The sequence below is a fragment of the Arachis ipaensis genome, chromosome B06 (genome assembly GCF_000816755.2).
Source record: "Arachis ipaensis cultivar K30076 chromosome B06, Araip1.1, whole genome shotgun sequence".
Classification (NCBI taxonomy): Eukaryota; Viridiplantae; Streptophyta; class Magnoliopsida; order Fabales; family Fabaceae; genus Arachis; species Arachis ipaensis.
Genome location: NC_029790.2, coordinates 95,344,762 through 95,355,763, shown reverse-complemented (window position 1 = coordinate 95,355,763; position 11,002 = coordinate 95,344,762).

Genomic DNA, 11,002 nt, shown 5'->3' with positions numbered 1-11,002 from the left:
GAGTTTTGAAAAATATATGATTTGGAAAAGATTTTAAATTTTTAAAAAAAATCTGAATTTTTAAAAATAATTTTTGAAAATTATTTTAAAATTAGAGAGAAAAGATATTTTTGAATTTAGTGAGGAAGAGAAAAACAATAAAATAGCACAAGATTTAAAATTTTTAGATCTAATGCTCCTTGTTTTCGAAAATTTTGGAGGGGAAACACCAAGGAACACCAAACTTAAAATTTTAAGATCAAGACACAAGGAAAACTCAAGAACACTTTGAAGACTCACAAGAATACAAGAACATGAAGAAAGAACACCAAACTTAAAATTTTTAGAAAACCAAACTAAAATTTTCGAAAAACAAAGAAAAATCAACAAGAAAACACCAAACTTAGAGTTTGGCACAAGATTTATTCAAAGAAAAATTATTTTTGAAAAAGATTTTAAAAATAGGATAACCAATTACCAAGAACATAAGCACCACGCTCTAACTAATTGAGCTATAAATTTAAAGTGTTTTAACAATGTATAAATAATAAAAGACTCTAAACCAAAAAGAAAAATTTTTCCTAATCTAAGCAACAAAATAAGCTGTCAGTTGTCCAAACTCAAACAATCCCCGGCAACGGCACCAAAAACTTGGTGCACGAATTGTGAATCACACTTTTCACAACTAGTACCACTAACCAGCAAGTGCACTGGGTCGTCCAAGTAATACCTTATGTGAGTAAGGGTCGAATCCCACAGAGATTGTTGGTTTGAAGCAAGCTATGGTTATCTTGTAAATCTCAGTTAGGAGGTCAATTATAATTATCAGTTGACTTGCAAATGAACAAGGGAACATAAAATAAATACTTGGTATGTAATAATGGAGAATGTGTTAGAGTTTTGGAGATGCTTTGTCTTCTGAATCTCTGCTTTCCTCTGCCTTCTTGTCCATGCACGCACGTTCCTCCTATGGCCAGCTGTGTGTTGGTGGATCACCGTTGTCAGTGGCTACCATCCATCCTTCCAGTGAAAAGGGTCCAAGTGCGCTGTCACCGCACGGCTAATCATCTGCAGGTTCTCAATTGTACTGGAATAGGATTTACTATCCTTTTGCGTCTGTCACTACGCCCAGCACTCGTGAGTTTGAAGCTCATCACAGCCATTCAATCCTAGAATCCTACTCGGAATACCACAGACAAGGTTTAGACTTTCTGGGAAATGAGTAAACTATGATAGATAGTGCAGAAATCCACTTCTGGGGCCCACTTGGTGTGTGCTGGGGCTGAGACTAAAGCTTTCACGTGCCTGGGGCTGTTTTGGGTATTCAACGCCAGCTTTGGATCCTTTTCTGGCGTTGAACTCCAACTTGCAACTTGATTCTAGCGCTGGACGCCAGAATTGGGCAGAGAGCTGGCGTTGAACGCCAGTTTACGTCATCTATCCTTGAGCAAAGTATGGACTATTATATATTGCTGGAAAGCCCTAGATGTCTAATTTCCAACGCAATTGGAAGCACGCCATTTGGAGTTCTGTAGCTCCAGAAAATCTATTTTAAAGGCAGGAAGGTCAGAATCTAACAGCATCAGCAGTCCTTTTTCAGCCTGAATCAGATTTTTGCTCAGCTCCCTCAATTTTAGCCAGAAAATACCTGAAATTACAAAAAAAACACACAAACTCATAGTAAAGTCCAGAAATGTAGATTTTGCCTAGAAACTAATGAGAATAAACTAAAAACCAACTAAAACATACTAAAATCTATATGAAATTAACCCCCAAAAGCGTATAAAATATCCGCTCATCACCTGAACAGTGCATATGTCTTTTGAAGTTGTTGTTTAAGAATGTTAAATATGTTGGCTCTTGAAAGAATGATGATAAGGAGACATGTTATTTGATAATCTGAAAAATCATAAAAATGACTCTTGAAGCAAGAAAAAGCAGCAAAGAACAAAGCTTGCAGAAAAAAAAAATAGGCGAAAAAAATAATAAAAAAAAAAGCAAGCAGAAAAAGCGAAAAGCTCTTAAAACCAAGAGGCAAGAGCAAAAAGCCAATAACCCTTAAAACCAAAAGGCAAGGGTAAATAAAAAAGATCCCAAGGCTTTGAGCATCAGTGGATAGGAGGGCCTAAAGGAATAAAATCCTGGCCTAAGCGGCTAAACCAAGTTGTCCCTAACCATGTGCTTGTGGCGTGAAGGTGTCAAGTGAAAACTTGAGACTGAGCGGTTAAAGTCAAGGTCCAAAGCAAAAGAAGAGTGTGCTTAAGAACCCTGGATACCTCTAATTGGGGACTTTAGCAAAGCTGAGTCACAATCTGAAAAGGTTCACCCAATTATGTGTCTGTGGCATTTATGTATCCAGTGGTAATACTGGAAAACAAAGTGCTTAGGGCCACGGCCAAGACTCATAAAATAGCTGTGTTCAAGAGTCATCATACTGAACTAGGAGAATCAATAACACTATCTGAACTCTGAGTTCCTATAGATGCCAATCATTCTGAACTTCAATAGATAAAGTGAGATGCCAAAACTATTCAAGAAGCAAAAAGCTACAAGTCCCGCTTATCTGATTGGAGCTATGTTTCATTGATAGTTTGGAATTTATAGTATATTCTCTTCTTTTTATCCTATTTGATTTTCAGTTGCTTGGGGACAAGCAACAATTTAAGTTTGGTGTTCTGATGAGCGGATAATTTATACGCTTTTTGGCATTATTTTTAGTATGTTTTTAGTAGAATCTAGTTACTTTTAGGGATGTTTTCATTAGTTTTTATGTTAAATTCATATTTCTGAACTTTACTATGAGTTTGTGTATTTTTCTATGATTTCAGGTATTTTCTGGCTGAAATTGAGGGACTTGAGCAAAAATCAGATTCAGAGGTTGAAGAAGGACTGCTGATGCTGTTGGATTCTGACCTCCCTGCACTCAAAGTGGATTTTCTGGAGCTACAAAACTCAAAATGGCACTCTTCCAATTGCGTTGGAAAGTCGACATCCAGGGCTTTCCAGCAATATATAATAGTCCATACTTTGGCCGAGTTTAGATGACGTAAAAGGGCGTTGAACGCCAGTTCTACGCTGCTGTCTGGAGTTAAACGCCAGAAACACGTCACAAGCCAGAGTTGAACGCCAGAAATACGTTACAAACTCGCGTTCAACTCCAAGATTGACCTCTACACGTGTAACATTCAAACTCAGCCCAAGCACACACCAAGTGGTCCCCGGAAGTAGATTTATGCATCAATTACTTACTTCTGTAAACCCTAGTAACTAGTTTAGTATAAATAGGACTTTTTACTATTGTATTAGACATCTTTGATCAGTTTTATGCTATCTTAGCCTTTCATGGGGGCTGGCCATTCGTCCATGCCCGAACCATTATCACTTATGTATTTTCATACGGTAGAGTTTCTGCACTCCATAGATTAAGGTGTGGAGCTCTGCTGTTCCTCAAAGATTAATGCAAAGTACTACTATTTTTCTATTCAATTCAACTTATTCCGCTTCTAAGATATTCATTCGCACTTCAACCTGAATGTGATGAACGTGACAATCATCATCATTCCCTATGAACGCGTGCCTGACAACCACTTCCGTTTTACTTTAGATTGAATGAGTATCTCTTGGATCTCTTAATCAGAATCTTCGTGGTATAAGCTAGATTGATGGCGGCATTCATGAGAGTCCGGAAAGTCTAAACCTTGTCTGTGGTATTCCGAGTAGGACTCTGGAATTGAATGACTGTGACGAACTTCAAACTCGCGAGTGCTGGGCATAGTGACATACGCAAAAGGAGGGTGAATCCTATTCCAGTATGATCGAGAACCTCAGATGATTAGCCGTGCTATGACAGAGCATTTGGACCATTTTCACAAGAGGATAGGATGCAGCCATTGACAAAGGTGATGCCTCCAGACGATTAGCCATGCAGTGACAGCGCATCGGACCATTTTCCAGAGAGGATTAAAAGTAGCCATTGACAACGGTGATGTCCTTATATAAAGCCAGCCATGGAAAGGAGTAAGACTGATTGGATGAAGACAGCAGGAAAGCAGAGGTTCAGAGGAACGAAAGCATCTCTATACACTTATCTGAAATTCTCACCAATGATATACATAAGTGTTTCTATCCTTATTTTCTATCTATTTATTATTTATGTTCGAAAACTCCATAACTATTTTATATCCGCCTGACTGAGATTTACAAGGTGACCATAGCTTGCTTCATACCAACAATCTCCGTGGGATCGACCCTTACTCACGTAAGGTTTATTACTTGGACAACCCAGTGCACTTGCTGGTTAGTTGTATCGATGTTGTAAATGAAAAACGATTTATTAAGACGTGCGTACAGAGTTTCTGGCGTCGTTCTCTGATATCACAATTTCGTGCACTAGTTATCGTATATATGTGAATATTATGAATAGTTTGTTTTCTTTATCTCTTGTTAGTTTTTCTTTTTGTCTTTCTATTATGAATTCTCATCCCTTTGGCTATGAGTTTGGTTCAAACTATGTTGTAGGAAATGGAAGCTTCAATGAGGATGTGCATCAAAGATTTGGGAATCAACGATGGGAGGAGCCCCAAGCTTATGGAAAACCTTCTTGGCAACAACCTCCTCTGGTTTATTATGGGTATAATCCAACTCCTAATGCATACCAACCTAATGAATGTGGTGACCCTCATTGTGATTGTCAACCACAATCACCATATGCATATGACCCTCTTCCTCAACATAGCCCTCAACAACCATACTCACAAGCCTCATACCACTGGTGCACGAAATTTTGATACATATCCATGGCTCCAAAGGCCTGGTGCTCTGATCTAGTTTTATTGTCTGTCACAACTTCGCACAACTAACCAGCAAGTGCACTGGGTCGTCCAAGTAATACCTTACGTGAGTAAGGGTCGAATCCCACGGAGATTGTCGGCTTGAAGCAAGCTATGGTCACCTTGCAAATCTCAGTCAGGCGGATAATAATTGATTATGGAGTTTTCGAAAATAATATAATAAAAGAAGGATAGAAATACTTATGTAAATCATTGGTGAGAATTTCAGATAAGTGCATAGAGATGCTTTCGTTCCTCTGAACCTCTGCTTTCCTTCTGCCTTCATCCAATCAGTCTTACTCCTTTCCATGGCCTTGCTTGTCCCCAAGCAACTAAAAATCAAATAGGATAAAAAGAAGAGAATATACTATAAATTCCAAACTATCAATGAAACATAGCCCCAATCAAATGAGCGGGACTTATAGCTTTTTGCCTCTTGAATAGTTTTGGCATCTCACTTTATCCATTGAGGTTCAGAATGATTGGCATCTATAGGAACTCAGAGTTTAGATAGTGTTATTGATTCTCTTAGTTTAGTATGTTGATTCTTGAACAAAGCTACTTTATGAGTCTTGGTCGTGGCCCTAAGCACTTTGTTTTCCAGTATTACCACCGGATACATAAATGCCACAGACACATAACTGGGTGAACCTTTTGCTAAAGTCCCCAATTAGAGGTGTCCATGGTTCTTAAGCACACTCTTTTTTTTTTTTTGTTTTGGACCTTGACTTTAACCGCTCAGTCTCAAGTTTTCACTTGACACCTACACGCCACAAGCACATGGTTAGGGACAGCTTGGTTTAGCCGCTTAGGCCAGGATTTTATTCCTTTAGGCCCTCCTATCCAATGATGCTCAAAGCCTTGGGATCCGTTTTATTTGCCTTTGCCTTTTGGTTTTAAGGGTTATTGGATTTTTGCTCTTGCCTCTTGGTTTTAAGAGCTTTGGCTTTTTCTGTTTGCTTTTTCTTTCCATTTTTTTTCGCCTATTTTTTTTTCTGCAAGCTTTGTTCTTTGCTGCTTTTTCTTGCTTCAAGAATCATTTTTATGATTTTTCAGATTATCAAATAACATGTCTCCTAGTCATCATTCTTTCAAGAGCCAACATATTTAACATTCTTAAACAACAACTTCAAAAGACATATACACTGTTCAAGCATACATTCAGAAAACAAGAAGCATTGTCACCACATCAATATAATTAAACTAAGTTCAAGGATAAATTCAAAACTCATGTACTTCTTGTTCTTTTGAATTAAAACATTTTTCATTTAAGAGAGGTGATGGATTCATAGGACATTCATAACTTTAAGACATAGTTACTAACTACTAATGATCATGTAATGAAGACACAAACATAGATAAGCACTTAACATAGAGAAAACGAAAAACAGAAGAAATAATTACAAGGAATGAATCCACCTTAGTGATGGTGGCGTTTCCTTCTGGAGGAACCAATGTTGTCCTTGAGCTCTTCTATGTCTCTTCCTTGTCTTTGTTGCTCCTCCCTCATTGCTTTTTGATCTTCTCTAATTTCATGAAGGATGATGGAGTGCTCTTGATGTTCCACCCTTAATTGTCCCATGATGGAACTTAATTCTCCTATGGAGGTATTGATTTGCTCCCAAAAGTTTTGTGGAGGAAAATGCATTTGAGGCATCTCCGGGATCTCATGGTGATGAGATTCATGCGCCTCTTGAGCTCCATGAATGGGCTCTCTTACTTGCTCCATCCTTTTCTTAGTGATGGGCTTCTCTTCCTTAATGGAAGTGTCTCCTTCTATGAAAGCTCCAGCTGAGTAACATAGATGGCAAATAAGATGAGGAAAAGCTAGCCTTGACCCAGGAGAGGGCTTTTCGGCTATTTTGTAGAGTTCATTAGAGATGACTTCATGAACTTCTATTTCCTCTCCAATCATGATGCTATGAATCATGATGGCCCGATCCACAGTAACTTCAGATCGGTTGCTAGTGGGGATGATGGAGCATTGGATGAATTCCAACCATCCTCTAGCCACAGGCTTGAGGTCCAATCTTCTTAGTTGAACCGGCTTGCCTTTGGAGTCAATCTTCCATTGAGCTCCTTCCACACATATGTCCATGAGAACTTGGTCCAAGCTTTGATTAAAGTTGACCCTTCTAGTGTAGGGGCGTGTATCTCCTTGCATCATAGGCAAGTTAAACGCCAACCTCACATTTTCCGGACTAAAATCCAAGTATTTCCCCCAAACCATTGTAACATAGTTCTTTGGATCCGGGTTCTTACTTTGATCATGGTTCTTGGTGATCCATGCATTGGCATAGAACTCTTGAACCATTAGGATGCTGACTTGTTGGATGGGATTTGTTAGAACTTCCCAACCTCTTCTTCGAATTTCATGTCGAATCTCCGGATACTCATTTCTTTTGAGTTTGAAAGGGACCTCGGGGATCACCTTCTTCTTGGCCACAACATCATAGAAGTGGTCTTGATGGGCTTGGAGATGAACCTTTCCATCTCCCATGACTCGGAGGTGGAAGCTTTTGTCTTCCCTTTTCCTTTTCTAGAGGATTCTCCGGTCTTAGGTGCCATCAATGGTAATGGAAAAACAAAAAGCTTATGCTTTTACCACACCAAACTTAGAATTTTGCTCGCCCTCGAGCAAGAGAAGAAAGAATAGATGAAGAAGAAGAAGAAATGGAGGAGAGGGAGAAGGGGTTGTGTTTCGGCCAAGAAGAGAAGAGAGGGTTGTGTTGTGTGAAAATGAGTAAGAATGGAGGGCTATATATAGGGAAGGGAGGGGGGTGAAGGTTCGGCCATTTAGGGTGGGTTTGGGTGGGGAATTGATTTTGAATTTTGAAGGTAGGTGGAGTTTATGAGGTAGGTTTATGGGGAAGAGTGGATGGATGTGAGTAGTGAAGAGGTGATGGGGAAGAGAGATTGAGGTGATTGGTAAAGGGTTTTGGGGAAGAGTGTTTATGGGATTGTGTGAAAGAGGGGTGAGAAGAAGTAAGTGGAGGTAGGTGGGGATCCTGTGGGGTCCACAGATCCTGAGGTGATTCTGTGGGGTCCACAGATCCTGAGGTGTTCAAGGATTTACAACCTTGCACCAAATTGGACATGCAAAATGCCCTTGCACGCAACTCTGGGCGTTCAACGCCAGGTTGGTGCTTGTTCTGGGCGTTGAACGCCCATTTGTAGCCTATTTCTGGCGTTGAACGCCAGAACCATGCTTGTTCTGGGCGTTCAGCGCCAGCTCTCCTCCAGGGTGCATTTCTGGCATTCAAATGCCCAGATGCTGCCCATTTTTGGCATTCAGCGCCAGAACCATGCTCTGTTCTGGCGTTGAACGCCCAAAAAATGCTTCTTACTGGCATTTAAACGCCAGTAAGGTCTTCCTCCAGGGTGTGATTTTTCTTCTGCTGTTTTTGATTCCGTTTTGAGAGATCCTTGAGTTGTAAACACAAGGTTGTCCTTATTTAATTGAAGGATCAATTCTCCTCTGTCCACATCAATCACAGCTCTTGCTGTGGCTAGGAAAGGTCTTCCTAGGATGATGGATTCATCCTCTTCCTTTCCAGTATCTAGGACTATGAAATCTGTAGGGATGTAAAGGCCTTCAACCTTTACTAACATGTCCTCTACTTGTCCATAAGCCTGCTTTCTTGAATTATCTGCCATCTCTAATGAGATTTTAGTGGCTTGCACCCCATAGATTCCCAGTTTCTCTATTACAGAGAGGGGCATGAGGTTTATCCCTGAACCAAGGTCACACAGAGCCTTAAAGATCATGGTGCCTATGGTACAAGGTATTATGAACTTTCCAAGATCCTGTTTCTTCTGAGGCAATGTCAGTTGATCCAAATCACTTAGTTCATTGGTGAATAAGGGAGGTTCATCTTCCCAAGTTTCAATGCCAAATAATTTGGCATTCAGCTTCATGATTGAACCAAGGAACTTGGCAGCTTGCTCTTCAGTAACATCCTCATTCTCTTCAGAAGAGGAATACTCATCAGAGCTCATGAATGGCATAAGGAGGTTCAATGGAATCTCTATGGTCTTTAGATGAGCCTCAGAGTCCTTTGGTTCCTCAGAGGGAAGCTCCTTATTGATCACTGGACGTCCCAGGAGGTCTTCCTCCTTGGGATTCACGTCCTCCACTCCCCTTGTAGATTCGGCCATGGTGCTTATGTCAATGGCCTTGCACTCTCCTTTTGGATTCTCTTCTGTATTGCTTGGGAGAGTACTATGAGGGATTTCAGTGATCCTTTTACTCAGCTGGCCCACTTGTGCTTCCAAATTTCTAATGGAAGACCTTGGTTCATTCATGAAACTCACAGTGGCCTTAGATAGATCAGAGACTAAGTTTGCTAAGCTAGATGGATTCTGCTCAGAATTCTCTGTCTGTTGCTGAGTGGATGATGGAAAAGGCTTGCTATTGCTAAACCTGTCTCTTCCACCATTATTAAAGCCTTGTTGAGGCTTTTGATCCTTCCATGAGAGATTTGGGTGATTTCTCCATGATGGATTGTAGGTGTTTCCATATGGTTCACCCATGTATTTTAACTCTGCTATTGCAGGGTTCTCAGGATCATAAGCTTCTTCCTCAGAAGATGCCTCTTGAGTACTGTTGGATGCAGCTTGCATTCCATTCAGACTCTGAGAAATCATATTGACTTGCTGAGTCAATATTTTGTTCTGAGCCAGTATGGCATTCAGAGTATCAATTTCAAGAACTCCCTTCTTCATAGGCGTCCCATTACTCACAGGATTCCTCTCAGAAGTGTACATGAACTGGTTATTAGCAACCATGTCAATGAGTTCTTGAGCTTCTGCAGGCGTTTTCTTTAGGTGAATGGATCCACCTGCAGAAGTATCCAATGACATCTTTGATAGCTCAGATAAACCATCATAGAATATATCCAGGAGGGTCCATTTTGAAAGCATGTCAGAAGGACACTTTTTGGTCAGCTGTTTGTATCTTTCCCAAGCTTCATAGAGGGATTCACCTTCTTTTTGTCTGAAGGTTTGAACATCAGCTCTAAGCTTGCTCAGCTTTTGAGGAGGAAAGAACTTGGCTAAGAAAGCCGTGACCAGCTTATCCCAAGAGTTCAGGCTGTCTTTAGGTTAAGAGTCCAACCATATTCTAGCTCTGTCTCTTACAGCAAAAGGGAAAAGCATGAGCCTGTAGACTTCAGGATTTCCTCCATTAGTCTTAACAGTATCAAAGATCTGCAAGAATTCAGTTAAGAACTGAAAAGGATCTTCAGATGGAAGTCCATGAAACTTGCAGTTCTGCTGCATCAGAGAAACTAGCTGAGGTTTCAGCTCAAAATTGTTTGCTCCAATGGTAGGAATGGAGATGCTTCTTCCATGTAAATTGGAATTAGGTGCAGTAAAGTCACCAAGTATTCTCCTTGCATTATTGTTGTTGGGTTCGGCTGCCATCTCCTTTACTTGTTCGAAATTTTCAATAAGGTTGTCTCTGGATTGTTGTAATTTAGCTTCTCTTAGTTTTCTCTTCAGAGTCCTTTCAGGTTCTGGATTAGCTTCAACAAGAATGCCTTTTTCTTTGTCCCTGCTCATAAGAAAGAGAAGAGAAAAAGAAAAGAAGAGGAATCCTCTGTCACAGTAAAGAGGTTTCTTATTGTTAGTAGAAGAAGAAAAGAAGAGAAAAAATTCGAACACAGATAGAAGAGGGGGTTCGAATTTGGTGAGTGATGTGAGGAAGAGATGTTAGTAGATGAATAAATAAATAGAAGGAGATGAGAAAGAAAGAATTTCGAAAATAATTTTTGAAAAAGAGTTAGTGATTTTCGAAAATGGTTTTTGAAAAATGTTAGTAATTTTCGAAAATTAAGATTTAAAATTTGAAATAATTAGTTAATTAAAAAGAAATTTTGAAAAAGAGGAAGATATTTTCGAAAATTAGAGAGAGAGAATTAGTTAGGTAGTTTTGAAAAAGATAAGAAATAAACAAAAAAGTTAGTTAGTTAGTTGAAACAAATTTGAAAATCAATTTTGAAAAGATAAGAAGATAAGAAGTTAGAAAAGATATTTTGAAATCAAATTTTGAAAAAGATAAGATAAGGAGATATTTTTGAAAAGATATGATTGAAGTTAGTTTTGAAAAAGATTTGATTTTTAAAATCACAATTAATGACTTGATTCACAAGAAATCACAAGATATGATTCTAGAACTCAAAGTTTAAATCTTT